This window comes from Trachypithecus francoisi, unplaced genomic scaffold (genome assembly GCF_009764315.1).
Source record: "Trachypithecus francoisi isolate TF-2019V2 unplaced genomic scaffold, Tfra_2.0 Contig01461, whole genome shotgun sequence".
NCBI classification, from domain to species: domain Eukaryota; kingdom Metazoa; phylum Chordata; class Mammalia; order Primates; family Cercopithecidae; genus Trachypithecus; species Trachypithecus francoisi.
The window spans coordinates 19,127,378-19,142,610 of NW_022681433.1; the positions used below are offsets into that span (position 1 = coordinate 19,127,378).

The window sequence follows — 15,233 nt, forward strand, 5'->3', positions numbered from 1 at the left end:
CATGCTCAGAAGCTAAAGCCAAGGAAACATTCGGCCACTCACTTCTAAGGCAGAAAATCATTACTTTGATATCAGGGGTGTTATTTTCAAAAATGAGGATAAGTGCATAAGAAATTTCATTAGTGGACAAGCCTAGAAGTCAATCCAAATGGAGAGCTCCTTGAAATAGTTAGCAATTTAGTATTTCCCGAGATAGAAAGAATCTTACATATGTATTAAAAGGATGTTAACTTCCTGTTGAGACTAACTCTGTGGTACTAAAGATATCAAGCTTCTCTAGATTTGAACATCAGAACACACTGTTTTCCAAGAACGGGCAAAACAAATGGCTCTTTGACCCACATACAATCATTTCCACAAGTTCAAGAACTCAGTAAACTATAGCATATCATATAACATAGTTATAATGCAACTATAAAAAGAAGAATGTAGATGTGATCTATGTTCATGACAATTTTAGAAACAAGTTTTAATACATAATTAGCAGTATGATTCCATTGTTTACAAAAACATTCATGTAAGTACCAACATTTATGGGTGCTTACTCTAGGCCAAGAACTTTACACCATTAACTCAGTAATCCATACTCTTCCCAATTGGGGCAGCACTGCCATTTTTCCCATTTCACAGATTGGGGGATAGAACGTCAGAGAAGTTATGTACCTTGGGCTAGGTGACAGAAGTAGTGTTAGAACCAGGATTTCAACCTACGTCATCTAATTCCAGAGTCAGGCTTCATAACCACTACACTGTAGGGGCTGCGAGGTCGATCTTTGTGATGTTTTCTACAGAACACTCTTCATTAACAAAAAACAGACAATGGCTTAAGAGGAGCAAGAAGGACACCCATGCAGGCAGCAGACCGGGCAAGCCCACAGATGCAGACTGGATGCCGCAGAGGAAGAAGGGTTTGCACGAAATCTCAGTTTCCTCATTTGTAAACCCTGGATGCTAGAATACAAGTCCCACCTAGTTCAACATTCCCATTTTTTCTGTAAAATTTATATAGTTTAACGTCTTCATCCGTATCTATATACAAAATCAACTAAGCAGTACTTATTGGCCAAAAATTAAATGAAAACCAACTTGAAGGATAGTGTTGCCTGTACTTAATCAACTACTCAACAAAAGATTCAGAGGAATCACGTCCATGTAGATTTTTACTAATTAACTCATTCACATTTTGGGTGAGTGATACTTTCTTTCCTCCTTTCAATTACTCTGCCTGTCTTTCAAATGTACATCAGGAGTGAGCACAACAAAGAACCGAGGAGAAAAAGGTGGAAGGTCAGCCTCTTCCTCACCCCCGAGAGCTCCAGTCACACAACGTTCCACATCAGAGGCACAGAGAGGAGAGAGAGGGAGAGAAAAACAACATTTGATGTAAAGAACGGATGAACAAGTTAGAATTTCTTCAAAATTGTTAACAGGGATTATCTCTTTCAGGGGAGGGGGAGATTAGAATTACGGGGTATTCTTTTGTTTTTTTTTTTTTTTTTTTTTTTTTGAGACGGAGTCTCGCTCTGCCGCCCAGGCTGGAGTGCTGTGGCCGGATCTCAGCTCACTGCAAGCTCTGCCTCCCGGGTTCACGCCATTCTCCTGCCTCAGCCTCCCGAGTAGCTGGGACTACAGGCGCCCACCACCTCGCCCGGCTAATTTTTTTTTATTTTTTAGTAGAGACGGGGTTTCACCATGTTAGCCAGGATGGTCTCGATCTCCTGACCTCGTGATCCGCCTGTCTCGGCCTCCCAAAGTGCTGGGATTACAGGCTTGAGCCACCGCACCCGGCCAATTACGGGGTATTCTTAAGTTTTATAATTTTGCAAAACGTAATTTTTGCAAAAAGCATCCATTACTCTTGTAATAGGAAAACAATAATAAATGCATATTCAAGAAGTATTTCTTTGGACATGTGCTGGATCTTTGTGGGGTGATCACTGTGGCTCTGGCTCTGTGCTGGGACACCTGTGTTTTTGTTCAGCACTCTGGCTGCTGGGAGAGCTGTGTGCAGGCACAGGCTTTCTGAAGTACTGGAGAGAGCCTCCCCCTCCCAAAGTCCCTCGGGATCAAAGCACGGGTGCACGTGACCTTCTGGGGGTGGTCTCCACCTCGTTCCCATGCTAGGGTTCTCCACAGCAAAGGTCCAGGCAAGAGCACAGTGTTTCAGAATCACACTTTGATCCAGGCAGCTTGAGGTTGCAAGAGTCTCATGTACAAGTTAAAACACAACAAAGGAAAGGAAGGAGGAGGAGAAGTATACGGGAAAACAAAGGGAAAGAGAAAGGAGAATGCAGAGAAAGAGGTGCATTAACTGGGAATAAAGTCCTCGGAAATTCTGTTTCAAGCCACGTCAACACAGGAGAAAAGTATGTGTTTTCCTACATCGGATCTAAAGAGACACGAGTTTGAATGCCAGCTCTGCCACTTGTTGGCTAAGTTATTTTGGGAATTCTCCGATCCTCAGTTTCTTCATCTGTGAGATGCGGATAAGAATATCTGCCCTAAAGGTTGTGTGAGGAATAAATGAGAATACATATAAAGCTGCTAAACTCTAAATCAAGCACAAAGTGCACATTCTCTAAACAAATTATACCTATAAGTGTTATGATTTTGGATTTTCTACAACCCAATAAAACAACTTTGCTGATTCAAGAATCATAAAGCTTCACTGGAAATAAGGGGATCATCAGACCCCAATTTCCATCTAAGACATTTTTATTGACTAAAAATCTTTGAAAAAGAAATAATAATTTTCTTAATTAAAAAAATGTGCATGGAACACAAACTCTATTTCCAAGTCAACTGCTGCACTGTGCTATAAGACAGCCCTGCATTCCTGCCAGTCAGTCATTCAGCTGTGGCTCCCTGTCCTGCTGACTGTCTCCAAGTCACCTCCTCCCTCCACTGAGAAACTGTGTAAGTAGCCCAATGGACTTAAACAGTTTTGAGTGTCACATCTCTTTTGAAAACGAACATACAACTTAATGTGGGGGCGGTCTTTGTGGTTATTTTTTGACAAAATAATAAAATTCATTGAACATATCCCAAATACTCATGGGAACTTTTAAAGAGACTATTTGGGAAATTGTATTTAAAATAGATTTTATCTAAAGTATTTACTATTTTCAAAAATATAATATTTTTAAAAGTCTAATATTAATTTGAAATTATTAAACAATAGCCTGTAGTTCATAAAAGTCTAAGAAATTGATGAAGCGATCATTCTACATGTTGAATTAACTAGAAACCATGAAATAACTAGAAATTCAGAGAAGGTGATTCCAGGAAATTAAATTACAGTATGGTGTCCATGGCAGCAACTGCTTTTTGAGTTGACTGTCATATTTCTAATGCACCTTAAACAGAGACTCTGTAATTACTCATAATCCAGGCTATAAAGTAAACAGCATATAAATATTAAATTACCCCCAATATAAATGTCTGCTTTGATGTTTTCATTTCATTCAGTAAAACTGGGTGGTTAAAATGCCTTGAAATCTTCCCCATTAAGTTCAATAAATAACTACCGAGAACAAAAGAAAGAAGGAAAACAGCTGAAAGGGAAGCTCAACAGCCTCTGACCCATGGTGACACTGGTTCGCACAGACTGACACTGCCTTCACAAACTTGTGTCACCACCCTGGCCGAGATCATTTCTTTTTTCTTTTTATCATTTGTATACTGAAAAACTATTACACACATGAGATTTTAAAAAAAAATCAAACAGTATACCTTTCTTCTCATCCCTGCTCCTTAACTTTCCACTCTCCCAAGTTTTGGGGTGACCTGCCAAAAATATCCTCCTGGTGCGTGTGCATGTATTGAACACTGTTCAGGAACTAGATTCGTTTTCCCATGCCATACATCTTGGAGAGTGCTCCGTATCAGCAAATAGAGGGTATTCCCTTGCATGGATGGAGCTTGAACTGTTCTTACTCACCACTGCATCCCAAATACTGGCACAGACAGGGCATCCATTTAGGTTTGGCCCATTGCATTTGTATTGATCAGATGACCTAACCATGCAGCAAATGAAAACAGTATCAAATCTTGTGTTTTTTTCCCCCATAACTTTTGGATAGAAAGAAGTAATTTCCCTAGGTATATTATTTTCTGCTGCAGGCAGAGAAGTCAGCAAATAAATAATGAAATGAGCTTTGAGTTTAGCCTTTTGACAGGACTCTCTCCTTGACCAAACTCTAGGTAGGTTATGAGCCACTTTTTATTGGGCCCTGTCCTCAAGAGCCCAGTTTCCAAAAAACCTGGCTAAATCCGGCCATGCTCAATATCTTATCAGGTTCCTCAACCCTCACCACCCCCCAGGTGATGCCTGGTCACCCTGGTCTGTCTTCAGCAAGAATCCTGTGAGGTCATTTTAGCCAGAATCTCCCTCACCTGTGACGGTTCCTCTTCGTGATTTTCCATCCACCAAACCCACCCTGCTCTTTGGCTACATATCCCCACTTGCCTGTGCTGTATTTGGAGTGGAGCCCAGTTCTACACTGAGCTTCCATTTCCTCTACTGCAACAGTCCTGAGTAAAATCTGCTGTTCCACTGTCCAGTTCTGGGTTTTCTTTGACACTTTCCAAGTTGCACTAGAGCTGTCCCTCCCATCACGGCAAGAGGTGTGTGTGTGTGTGTGTGTGTGTGTGTGTGTATGCGTGTGTGTGTGTCTGGTGAGGGGAGGGCAAGGAGGGTACAGGCAGAGTATGTCCATCTTTAGCCTGGGCTTCAGGATAAGGGATATGTGATTATGTTTATGGAGCATGGTCCACCATTAATATCAATGGTAGAAATGCATTTGTTTTAAAATGTCCCATAGTCTGTATTCTTGCAATTATGACCCAGTAACTTAAAAGCTTGAAGGAAGTACCTAGTACTTCCTCAAATCCCTCAGAAGACATTTTTTATCAACAAACTTTAACATGGGAAAATATATGCATAGATAAAATAATAATGCAATAAAAAGGTATTATTACAGGGCCCCTACTAACTTCCTAAAATCATATGAGAAGTGAACAACCCATGGTATCCAATGCCTCCCTCCACCTCTCCTTCCCAAAAGCCTGGTATCTAACAGGCCGGTGAATAAGAAATAAATGCCTGCTGATAAACAAATGGATGCAAAAATATTACGTAAGGCAGTATTTCCTAAATACTTAAAAAAAAAATCCTAGGGAGCAAAAGCTTGTAAGGGCCCTGGCAATAACTCCCAAGTGGCAAGGCCATATAGTCCTCCTGGGCTGCAGGGTGGCAGGCAGGATAGGCTGGGCTGGGGATGTCTGGGTGGCGTGGGGTCAGCGGCTTTCCTTATCTTGGTCCCAAGGGAGCAGAGGCTGGATTCAGCTGCGCTACTTCACCCAAGCTGGCAGCAGCAGTAGCTCTGTCACTCTGCCCAATATTTTTAAGCCACATTTGGTGGTTTTCCAGTAGCAAAATGACTCAAAGTAAACAGTCCCCAAATCCCCTTCTCTCTTTTCTCCCTCTGCAAATCCAGCCTTTAACAAAAACATAAGCCGGCCCTACCTACAGGTTGGAGGAGCAGCTCTTCAGACCACAGGGGAGAAACTCACCGACCCTCGTCGTCCAGGAAACACTTTCTGAGCCTTGGGTCGAAAGCACTATTTATTTGTACAGTCAATGCGCTATTAACTGCGGTCCTTTGAACTTTAAAAGTTAAATGTTAAATTTTAAATGTGGATGGAGAAGTTATTTGAAGGGAAAATCTAGGGCATGGAAATGGAAATGACAAATTAGATTTATGTTGCTGGTGCTTACAAATCAACTTTTAATTTCCTTTAACAAAACAACACTGAAGAGATAGTTCCCCTCAACTTTCAGTTTCTGAAAATCTGTGCTTGAGTTTTTTAGAGAAAACTGACAAGCAAGAGCTTGTTAATATCTTACAACCATCCCTAGGCTAGATCAGCTATAATTAAACATAAATAAAGTGAGCAACACTGTAATTAAATGGCAGAAATGAATCTCATTTTTTATGCTTGCAAATTAATTTTTTTTTTTTTTTTTGAGACGGAGTCTCGCAGTCACCCAGGCTGGAGTGCAGTGGCTGGATCTCAGCTCACTGCAAGCTCCGCCTCCCGGGTTTACGCCATTCTCCTGCCTCAGCCTCCCAAGTAGCTGGGACTACAGGCGCCCACCAACTCGCCCGGCTAATTTTTTGTATTTTTAGTAGAGACGGGGTTTCACCGTGTTAGCTAGGTTGGCCTCGATCTCCTGACCTCGCGATCCACCCGTCTCGGCCTCCCAAAGTGCTGGGATTACAGGTTTGAGCCACCGCGCCCGGCCGCAAATTAATTTTTTAAAAACTTTCCTCAGAGAGACAAAAACAGTTTTCAAAAATGTAAACATCTTCAGAAATATGAAGCTGGGCATGCCCCGTGTGGAGCAATGCTGTTGTTCACAAGAGTTAATTTTTTCACATTAACTAAAGTCCTCCCAATAATTGGTTAGAAAAGTTTACTTTGAAAACTGTGCCAGAGACCTGAAGCCTGTTTCAAGTGGTTCATGCAAAAACTAGTTTCCTGATTTACTGCTGCGAGGCGATCGTGTTAACAGCACATTGTTGGCATTAATACTGGTGAGGAGGATGGGCTGGAGCTGGGCGAATTCTAGGCAATAAGAATTAAAAGTCTAATGTGGTTACTTCAGGAAAACAAAAATTATCCTCTCCCACATATCCCAAAGTTAGGTTTATTTTCGGGAGCTGAAAGGATGCCTGATGGCCGAGTAACCCTCACCATACTTATGGCTCAGAATGCCCAGCAGGTACTACTTACGGGGCGCCCAGAACAAGCTTTTGTATGTTTTGACTCTAAAATAGGAAAAACATTCTGAATTATCTTTCTCATGCACTTTCAAAATCGAAATCCTGTAGTGAAGGAGAGATAGGGTAAATACGGCTCAATCGGATAAAATCCTCAGACTCCACATGGTTCAGTGACCTGTCATATATTTCCCCAAAAATGCAGAAAAGATAACTATGTACTAAGCAAAATTTCTAAGAACTGAACGGGAAGAGATGCTGCTTGGGGCTTACAGGGAAGGAAGCAAAGGAGCTAGTTAGAGGCGCCTGCTCAGAACGCCCGGGGCAACAGCATCTGGCATGAGCAGCGTGGAGGACCGGAAACAGGAACTGGTGGCAAGGTCGAGGGTAGCTCAGAGGAGGCATGAGGAGCGTGGAGGACCGGAAACAGGAACTGGTGGCAAGGTCGAGGGTAGCTCGGAGGAGGCATGAGGAGCGTGGAGGACCGGAAACAGGAACTGGTGGCAAGGTCGAGGGTAGCTCAGAGGAGGAAGGACAGGAAGAAGGCTGACCAGCAAGGCAGCTCCTGTGGTGCATGTGCGTTAGGTCAATATGATTCTGGTATCTCCTTGTTTTAGAGGCTGGTCCTATGCCAGAATTGCTGGAAGACAGTTAATCATTCTAGAGTTGTACTGTGGACAGTACAATAGCCAGACCCCATGTGGTCTCATTCAATTTTCATCAATTAAAATGAAATAAAATTCTGTTAAGTGTTCAGTAACCTCAGTGGCTAGTTGCTCGTATACTGGACAGAGCAGATAGAGACGACTTCCACCATCACAGACAGTTCTATCAGAGAGAACTGCACTAGGCTATTTACAAAAGGAGCAAGAGCTTGCTACCCCCACGTGGCTCCACCGCTCCTTCCTCCTGCACTGTTACTTACTAGCAGTGACAATGGACAAATCAGTGAACCACTGTGTCCCAGTTTCCCTGTCCCTAAGATGGGGATGGTTATATTCCCTGTTTGAAACACATGTTGTAAAGATTCCATTAATTACTATACAAAGATCACACAGCAGCTGGCTCACTCTATGAAAAATTAGCCAATATTATCTTAGTTGCATAACATGTATTACAAGAGATAGCTCATATTTATGTTAAGAGATGTCGTTTACGTGAACATAGCCCAAGATATCCAAGGTAAATGGTTAAAATAAGAATCTTTAAAAAGCGGCCAAAGAAGAGAAGGGTATCATCAAAGTCAGCAACACTATCAGTGGACGTGGAGCTGCTGTGCAGACTTCTTAATACCTAATAATTGAAAAGAAGTGAAAAGAGGCTCGGACCTACTGACCACACACCACCGGCGAGTCAAGGCATAGACTGTATTCAGGAATACGATTCCAGCAGCCCTAGCCAGCCCTGACTACACATGTTTATGGTAGAAACCTAACTAACAATGGGAAGGGACACTCAGACACCTTGGGAAAAAATAGAATTGAATGCCTTCCAAAGAAAATAATAATAGGAGTAATAAAACCACAGATGTAAAGTTTAACTATACCTGCTTAACCAAAGCACTTCCAAGCTTTAGTTTTAAGGCACAGGTACATGTTTGTAATTGAAAGAACCTCATGACCCAGAGTGCAGAACAGAAAATGTCAGAAGTTTTAAGACACCTTTAATACAGAGAAACAAATAATATAGCAATGTTACAATAAAGGTTATTTGAAAATGCTAATGGCCTATTAAAAAACGTACTTTTTACTCTCAATATAAAAAAACCTTTAGTTGTACATATCAGTAGTTTGGTCTAGCTTTTCTTCTTTTTCATAATTAACTTTAAAAAGTTTTATGTTTACTCTGCTTTCAAAATTTCAAATACCATAGGTAACCAAAATTCTAAGCCTCAGTCAAAAACGTAAGGGCCCTCAGACTTGTTTAATTACAAATTAAAAGGTAGCCCTCCAAACTACCTATCTATTTATCTATTCATTTATTTGAGACAGGGTCTCACTTTGTCACCCAGACTTGAGTGCAGTGGTGCAATCTCGGCTCACCACAACTCCACCTCCCAGACTCAAGTGATTCTCCTGCCTCAGCCTCCTGAGTAGCTGGGATTACAGGCGCCCACCACCACACCTGGCTAATTTTTGTATTTTTAGTAGAGATGGGGTTTCACCATGTTGGCCAGGCTAGTCTTGAACTCCTGACCTCAGGTAATCCGCCCGCCTCAGCCTCACAAAGTGCTTGGATTACAGGTAAGCAACTGTGCCTGGCCCAAACTATGTATTTAATATCTCAAGTTTTAAAAAAGATTATTTATAAATGTAGTTGTCTGAAAAATTTTTAAATCTTAGTCAAAAGACTAAATTTTCCCTTGATTTGTAAAGCTTGAAAATGAAAATTAGCCAGTTAAATGTAATTTTAATTTCAGTGATTTATCTGACTTTAATATTCTCATAACTTATTTTTCTTTCCTCTGAAAGACATATACTGTTGCAAAAGGAACACTGAAAAGAAGAAATCACAAATTCATGAATGGACAATTTAAAAATATCTAACCAGGCCGGGCGCGGTGGCTCAAGCCTGTAATCCCAGCACTTTGGGAGGCCGAGACGGGCGGATCACGAGGTCAGGAGATCGAGACCATCCTGGCTAACACTGTGAAACCCCGTCTCTACTAAAAAAAAATACAAAAAACTAGCCGGGCGAGGTGGCGGGCGCCTGTAGTCCCAGCTACTCGGGAGGCTGAGGCAGGAGAATGGCGTGAACCCGGGAGGCGGAGCTTGCAGTGAGCTGAGATCCGGCCACTGCACTCCAGCCCTGGCGACAGAGCGAGACTCCGTCTCAAAAAAAAAAAAAAAAAATATCTAACCTTAAAGTAACTGCTTATAAAAAGCTCAAGCTCTCTAAGTGCGGTGGAAAATAAAAATATATTTATGTTTTCATTTGTGTATCTGAATCCTTTGCCTCTCTGTTGTATGTTAGAGCATGAGCAAAGTTAAGTTGCTGATTTTATTTATTATGAGCTAAAACTAAGATAAAAGACTTGGCAAAATATATGATTTATAATATATATACAAATTCATTCATTTTTATATTACTAGATTTACGTGTCACTTTTTTCCCAAGAAATATTTGAGATTAACTGATTTGTTCACTCATGTACTGTGTCAGGAGCTGGGTGCTCTGTAGATACAGGGTAGAAAAGCTGAACAACATGGCCTTCCAGGTGGACAGCCCAGGACAGGCATGCGGTAACATGGTATACAACTGTGCACCTGAGTGGGTCCTAGGAATCTCATTTTTCACTGACATTATTAGCTTTACCTTTATTGCTCCTCACTCAGTTTGTCCTGGTCCTTTTTCAAAAAAAATTATAAATACGTAAACAGAAGGTGAACAAATGAAATAAGTACATAAAGGCAGAATTGTTCTGGTCGCTTCCCTTTGGCTGCTTCCTTCACAGAGCGGGGACGGCTGTTTCAATCCTTATGGAAAACTGCTATCTAGAGAAAAATATTTCTTCTGGACAGCCATGGGAATATGAAATACAGCACCTGTTATCAGTTAGTGTTCTCGGAAGATGGATTATTTCTGTTTATAAACACAATTTTTTAGAGCGGTTTTTAGGTTCATAATGAAATTGAGAGGAAGGTAGAGAGATAGCCCTTATATGCCCTACCCTCCCCTGCCACACACGAAGCCTCATTCTTATCAGCACCCTGCACCAGAATGGTACATTTGTTACAGTCTATGAACACATGACTGTCACCTAAGTTCCACAGTTTACATTAGGGTTTATTCTTGGTGTTACATTCTGCGACTTTGAACAACACAGAACGATATGCATCCACCACTACAGTATCATGCAGAGTAGATTCCCTGCCACACTACAGGATCATACAGAGTAGATTCTTCCATGCCCACATATTCATCCCTCCCCCACCCTTCCCCCTGGCAACCAGTGATCTTTTTACTGTTTCCATAGTTTTGCCTTTTCTAGAATGTCATAGAGTTGGAATCATACAGTCAGCAGACTTTTCCAATTGGCTTATTTCACTTGGTAATGTGCATTTAAGGTCCTCTATGTCTTTTCATGGCTTGACAGCTCATTTCCTTTTAGTGCAGAGTAATATTCCATCGTAGGGATCACAGCTTATTTACCATCACTTACTAAAGTACCTCTGGGTTGCTTCCAAGTCTTTGTAATTATGAACAAACCTGCTATAAGCATCTGTGAGCTTATATTTGTATGAGCGTGAAGTGTCCATTCCTTTGATAAAATACTAAGGAGCACAATTGCTGGATCAAATAATAACAGTATGCTTAGTTTTGTAAGACACTGCCAAATTGTCTTCCAAACAGCTGTACCATTTTGCATTCCCACTAGCAAGGAATGAGAACTCCTGTTACTTCACATCCTTAACAGCCTTTGCTGTTGTCTGTGTTCTGGATTCTGGATTTCTAATAGGTGTACAGTGGTATCTCGTTGCTTAAATTTGCATTTCTCTGATGACATACTATATGGAGGATCTTTTCATATGCTATTTGTCATCTGTATATCTTCTTTGGTGAGGTGTTCGTTAAGGTCTTTTACCCATTTTTAAATTGGATTTGTTTGTTTTCTGAGTGTTTTTAAGAATTTTTTGTATGTTTTGAAGAATTTTTTGTATGTCCTTTTCCAGATATCTTTTGCAAATATTTTCCACCAGTTTCTGGCTTGTATTTTCATTCTCTCAACAGTGTCTTAAGCAGAGTGGAAATTTTTAATTTTAATTAAGTCTAGCTTATTAATTCTTTCTTTCATAGGTTGTGCCTTTGGTGTCATATAAAAAAGACATCACTAAACCCAAGGTCCTCTAGAGAAAACCTTCTAGGAGTTTTATAGCTTTGCATTTTACAGTTAGGTCTGTGACCTGTTTTGAGTTAGGTCTGTGTCTAGATTCATTTTTTGCATGTGGATGTCAAGTTGTTTTAGATCCATTTGTTGAAAAGTCTATCTTTTCTCCACCGTGTTGTTTGCTCCTTTGTCAAAGACCAGATGACTACACTTAGCTGGGTCTATTCCTGGACTCTCTATTCTGTTCCATTAATTGATTTGTCTATTCTTTTGTCAATACCACACTGTCTTGATTACTGTATCTTTACAGTAAGTCTTGATGTGGGTAGTGTCAATCCTCCAACTTTTTCTTCTGAAAAACTGTGTTGATTATTCTGGGGCCTCTACATATAAACTTTATAATCAGTTTGTCAATATCTACAAAATAACTTGCTGGGACTTTGATTGGGATTCCATTGCATCTATAAATCAAGTTGAAAAACACTGACATCTTGACAACATTGAATCTTCCTTCCACAAACATGGAATCTCTCTCTATTTAGTTCTTTTATTTCTTTCATCAGTCTTGTAATTTTCCTCATAAAAATCTTGTACATATTTTGTTAGATTTATACCTACGTATTTTATTTATGGGGGGTGCTAATATAAATTATATTGTGCTTCTAATTTCAAATCCCACTTGTTCATTGCCAGCATATATGAAAGTTACTGACTTTTGTATATTAACCAGGTATCTTGAAATATTACTATACTTGCTTATTCATTCCAGGAGTTTTTCTGTTAATTCTCTTGCATTTTCTACATAGATGATTATGCCATATGTGAACGAGGAGAACTTTATTTCTTCCTTCCAAATCAGTTCACCTTTTAATCCTTCTTTCTTTTTTTTTTGTCTTAGTACTTGAGTTAGGATTTCTTGCATGATGCTGAAAGGGAACATCCTTGCCTTGTTCCTGATCTTAGTGGAAAGCTGCTAGTTTCCATCATTAAGTATGATGTCAACTCTAGAGTTTTGGTTTTGTTGTGGTTGTTGTAGATAAATTATTTACCAAGTAGAGGAAATTCCTTTCCATTTCTAGTTTACTGAGAGGTTTTGTTGTTGTTTTTTAATCACGAATGGGTGTTAGATTTTTCAAATGCTTTTTGTGCACTTACTGCTATATGTGGTTTTTTTCTTCTTTAGCCCACTGATGTGACAGATTACATTAACTGAATTTCAAAGGTTGAACCAGCCTTGTGTATGTGGGATATGTCCCATTTTGTCACAGTGTGTGATTTTTTTTTGTAATATACAGTGTTGGATTCAATTTTTCTAATATTTTGTTGAGAATTTTTGTATCTTTGTTCATGAGAGACCTTGTAAAGTCCTTTGGTTTAGGCATTAGGATGATTTTTGGCCTCACAGAATGAGTTAGGAAGTATTTTCTCTGCTATATTCTGGAAGAAATTATGGAGAATTAGTATAATTTCTTCTTAATTTTTGGTAGAATTCACCAGTAAATTCACTTTAACCTGGTGCTGTTTTGGAAGGTTATCAATTATTGATTCAATTTCTTCAGTCAATATAGGCCTATACAGACTGTGGATTTCTTCTTGTGTGAGCTTTGTCAGATGGGTGTCTTTCAAGGAATTGGTTCATTTCATCTAGGTTACCAAATGTGTGGGCGCTGAGTTGTTCACAGCATTTCTAATGTTCCTATAGTGATGTCCATGCTTTCATTTCTGATATTAGTACTTTGTGTCCTCTCCCTTATTTTCTAAGCTGGCCTAGAGGATCATCAGTTAAATTAGTTTAGAGGATCACCAGTTAGAGGATCATCAGTTAATTAAAGATTATTATAATTTCTTAGATAATTAGCCCCCTTATTATTATGTAATATCCATCTTTATCCCTGACATCTGTCTTTGCTTTGAAGTCTGCTCTGTCTGAAATTAATATAGCTACTCCTGCTCTTCTGATTACTGTTAGCGTGATATACAGTTCTCCATCCACTTACTTTTCACCTATATGTGTCTTTACATTTGAAGTGGGTTCTTACAGACCACAGAGTTGGATCTTGTTTTTTGACCTGCTCTGACAGTCTGTTTATAAAGTGGTACATTCAGATCACTGACACTGAAAATGATTATTGATGAAGTTGGGCTAATAGTTACCGTATATATTACTGTTTTCTATTTCTTGCCCTTCTTATTTGTTCTTATTTTGGTCTTCCACGTTTTCCCTTTTGTAGTTTTAATTGAGCATTTTATGTGGTTTCATTTTATCTCCTTTCTTAGCATATCAGTTATACTTCTTTTTACACTTTTTTTAATGGTTGCCCTAGAGGTTGCACTATACATTTATAACCAGTCCAAGCCTCCTTTCAACGAACACTGTACTACTTCGTAAGTAGTGTGAATACCTTACAATAACAAAATAATTGTAATTCCTCCTCCCCATCCTTTGTATCATTGCTATAATTAATTTCACTTACGTGTGTGTGTCTGTGTGTGTGTGTGCGCACACAAGCATACTCAGTCAAATACACTGTTGCTATTAGTTTGAACACACTATCATCTGTTACATCAGTTAAGAATAGGAAAGTTAAAGTTTTTACTTTACCTTCGCTTAGCACTTCTTTGATGCTCTTTTCTTTATGTAGATCCATGTTTCTGATCTATATTATTTTCCTTCTGTCTAAAGAACTTCTTTTAACATTTCTTACAAGGCAGGTCTACTGGTAACAAATTCCCTCAATGGACTGAGAAAGTCTTTATTTGTCCTTAACTTTTGAAGGAAAATTTCTCAGGGTACAGAATTTTAGGTGGTATTTTCTCAATACTGTAAATGTTTCACTGCACTCTCTTCTGCCGTGCATGATTTCTGGGAAGAAGTCAGATGTCATTCTTTTCTCTGCCCCTCTGTACCTATGGTGTTTTTTTCCCTCTAGCTTCTTCCAGGGTTTTTTCTTTGTTTTTCTGCAATTTGCAAATGATCTACTTGGTGTTGTTTTTGGGCATTTATCTTGCTTGGCGTCCTGAGTTTCCTGGATCTGTGGTTTGGTGTCTGGCATTAACTTGGGAAAATTCTAAGTCATTATGGTTTCAAATATTTCTTCTGTTCCTTTCTCTGATTAGCATATCAATATTAGAATATTCATGATTAATGCTATTAGCATATTAATCATAGTTGTTCTTGATTCTCTCTGATAACTCCAAGATCCCTGCCAAGGCTGGTTCTGATGCTTGCTTTGCCTCTTCAAATTGTACTTTTTGCCATTTAGTATGCTTTGTACATTTTTGTTTGTTAAATGTCATACATGATACACTGGGTAGAAGGAGCTGCTATAAACAGGCTTTTAGTAATGTGGAGGTGAGATGTGAAGGAGGGGGCAGTTTTCCATAGTACCGTGCAGGCCTGTGCCTCTGTACTGCAAGCTTCCCCAGGGCCTCTCAGTTGCTCGTTTGTGAACTGCAAAATGGGAGAGAATGGCTGGAGCAGGCTGAGTCAGTAGTTCCCTTCCCCAGGTCAGGTTTTTACCTGCTGATAAAACCCCAGCAGGTGAGCCTCTGGCGTATGTGTTTCTCTTGAGGGCAGTCCTTGTTAAGAAAAAGAGCGCTCTAGCATATTTCAAAATGTT

The 15,233-nt window shown here is 39.8% G+C and overlaps 1 protein-coding gene across 4 annotated transcripts in view; it reads right to left on the bottom strand.

Annotated features, from left to right (window-relative positions):
* Nucleotides 1-15,233, bottom strand: part of TNFRSF19 (TNF receptor superfamily member 19) — a 102,922-nt gene that overhangs the window by 60,179 nt on the left and 27,510 nt on the right. The window lies entirely within an intron of this gene.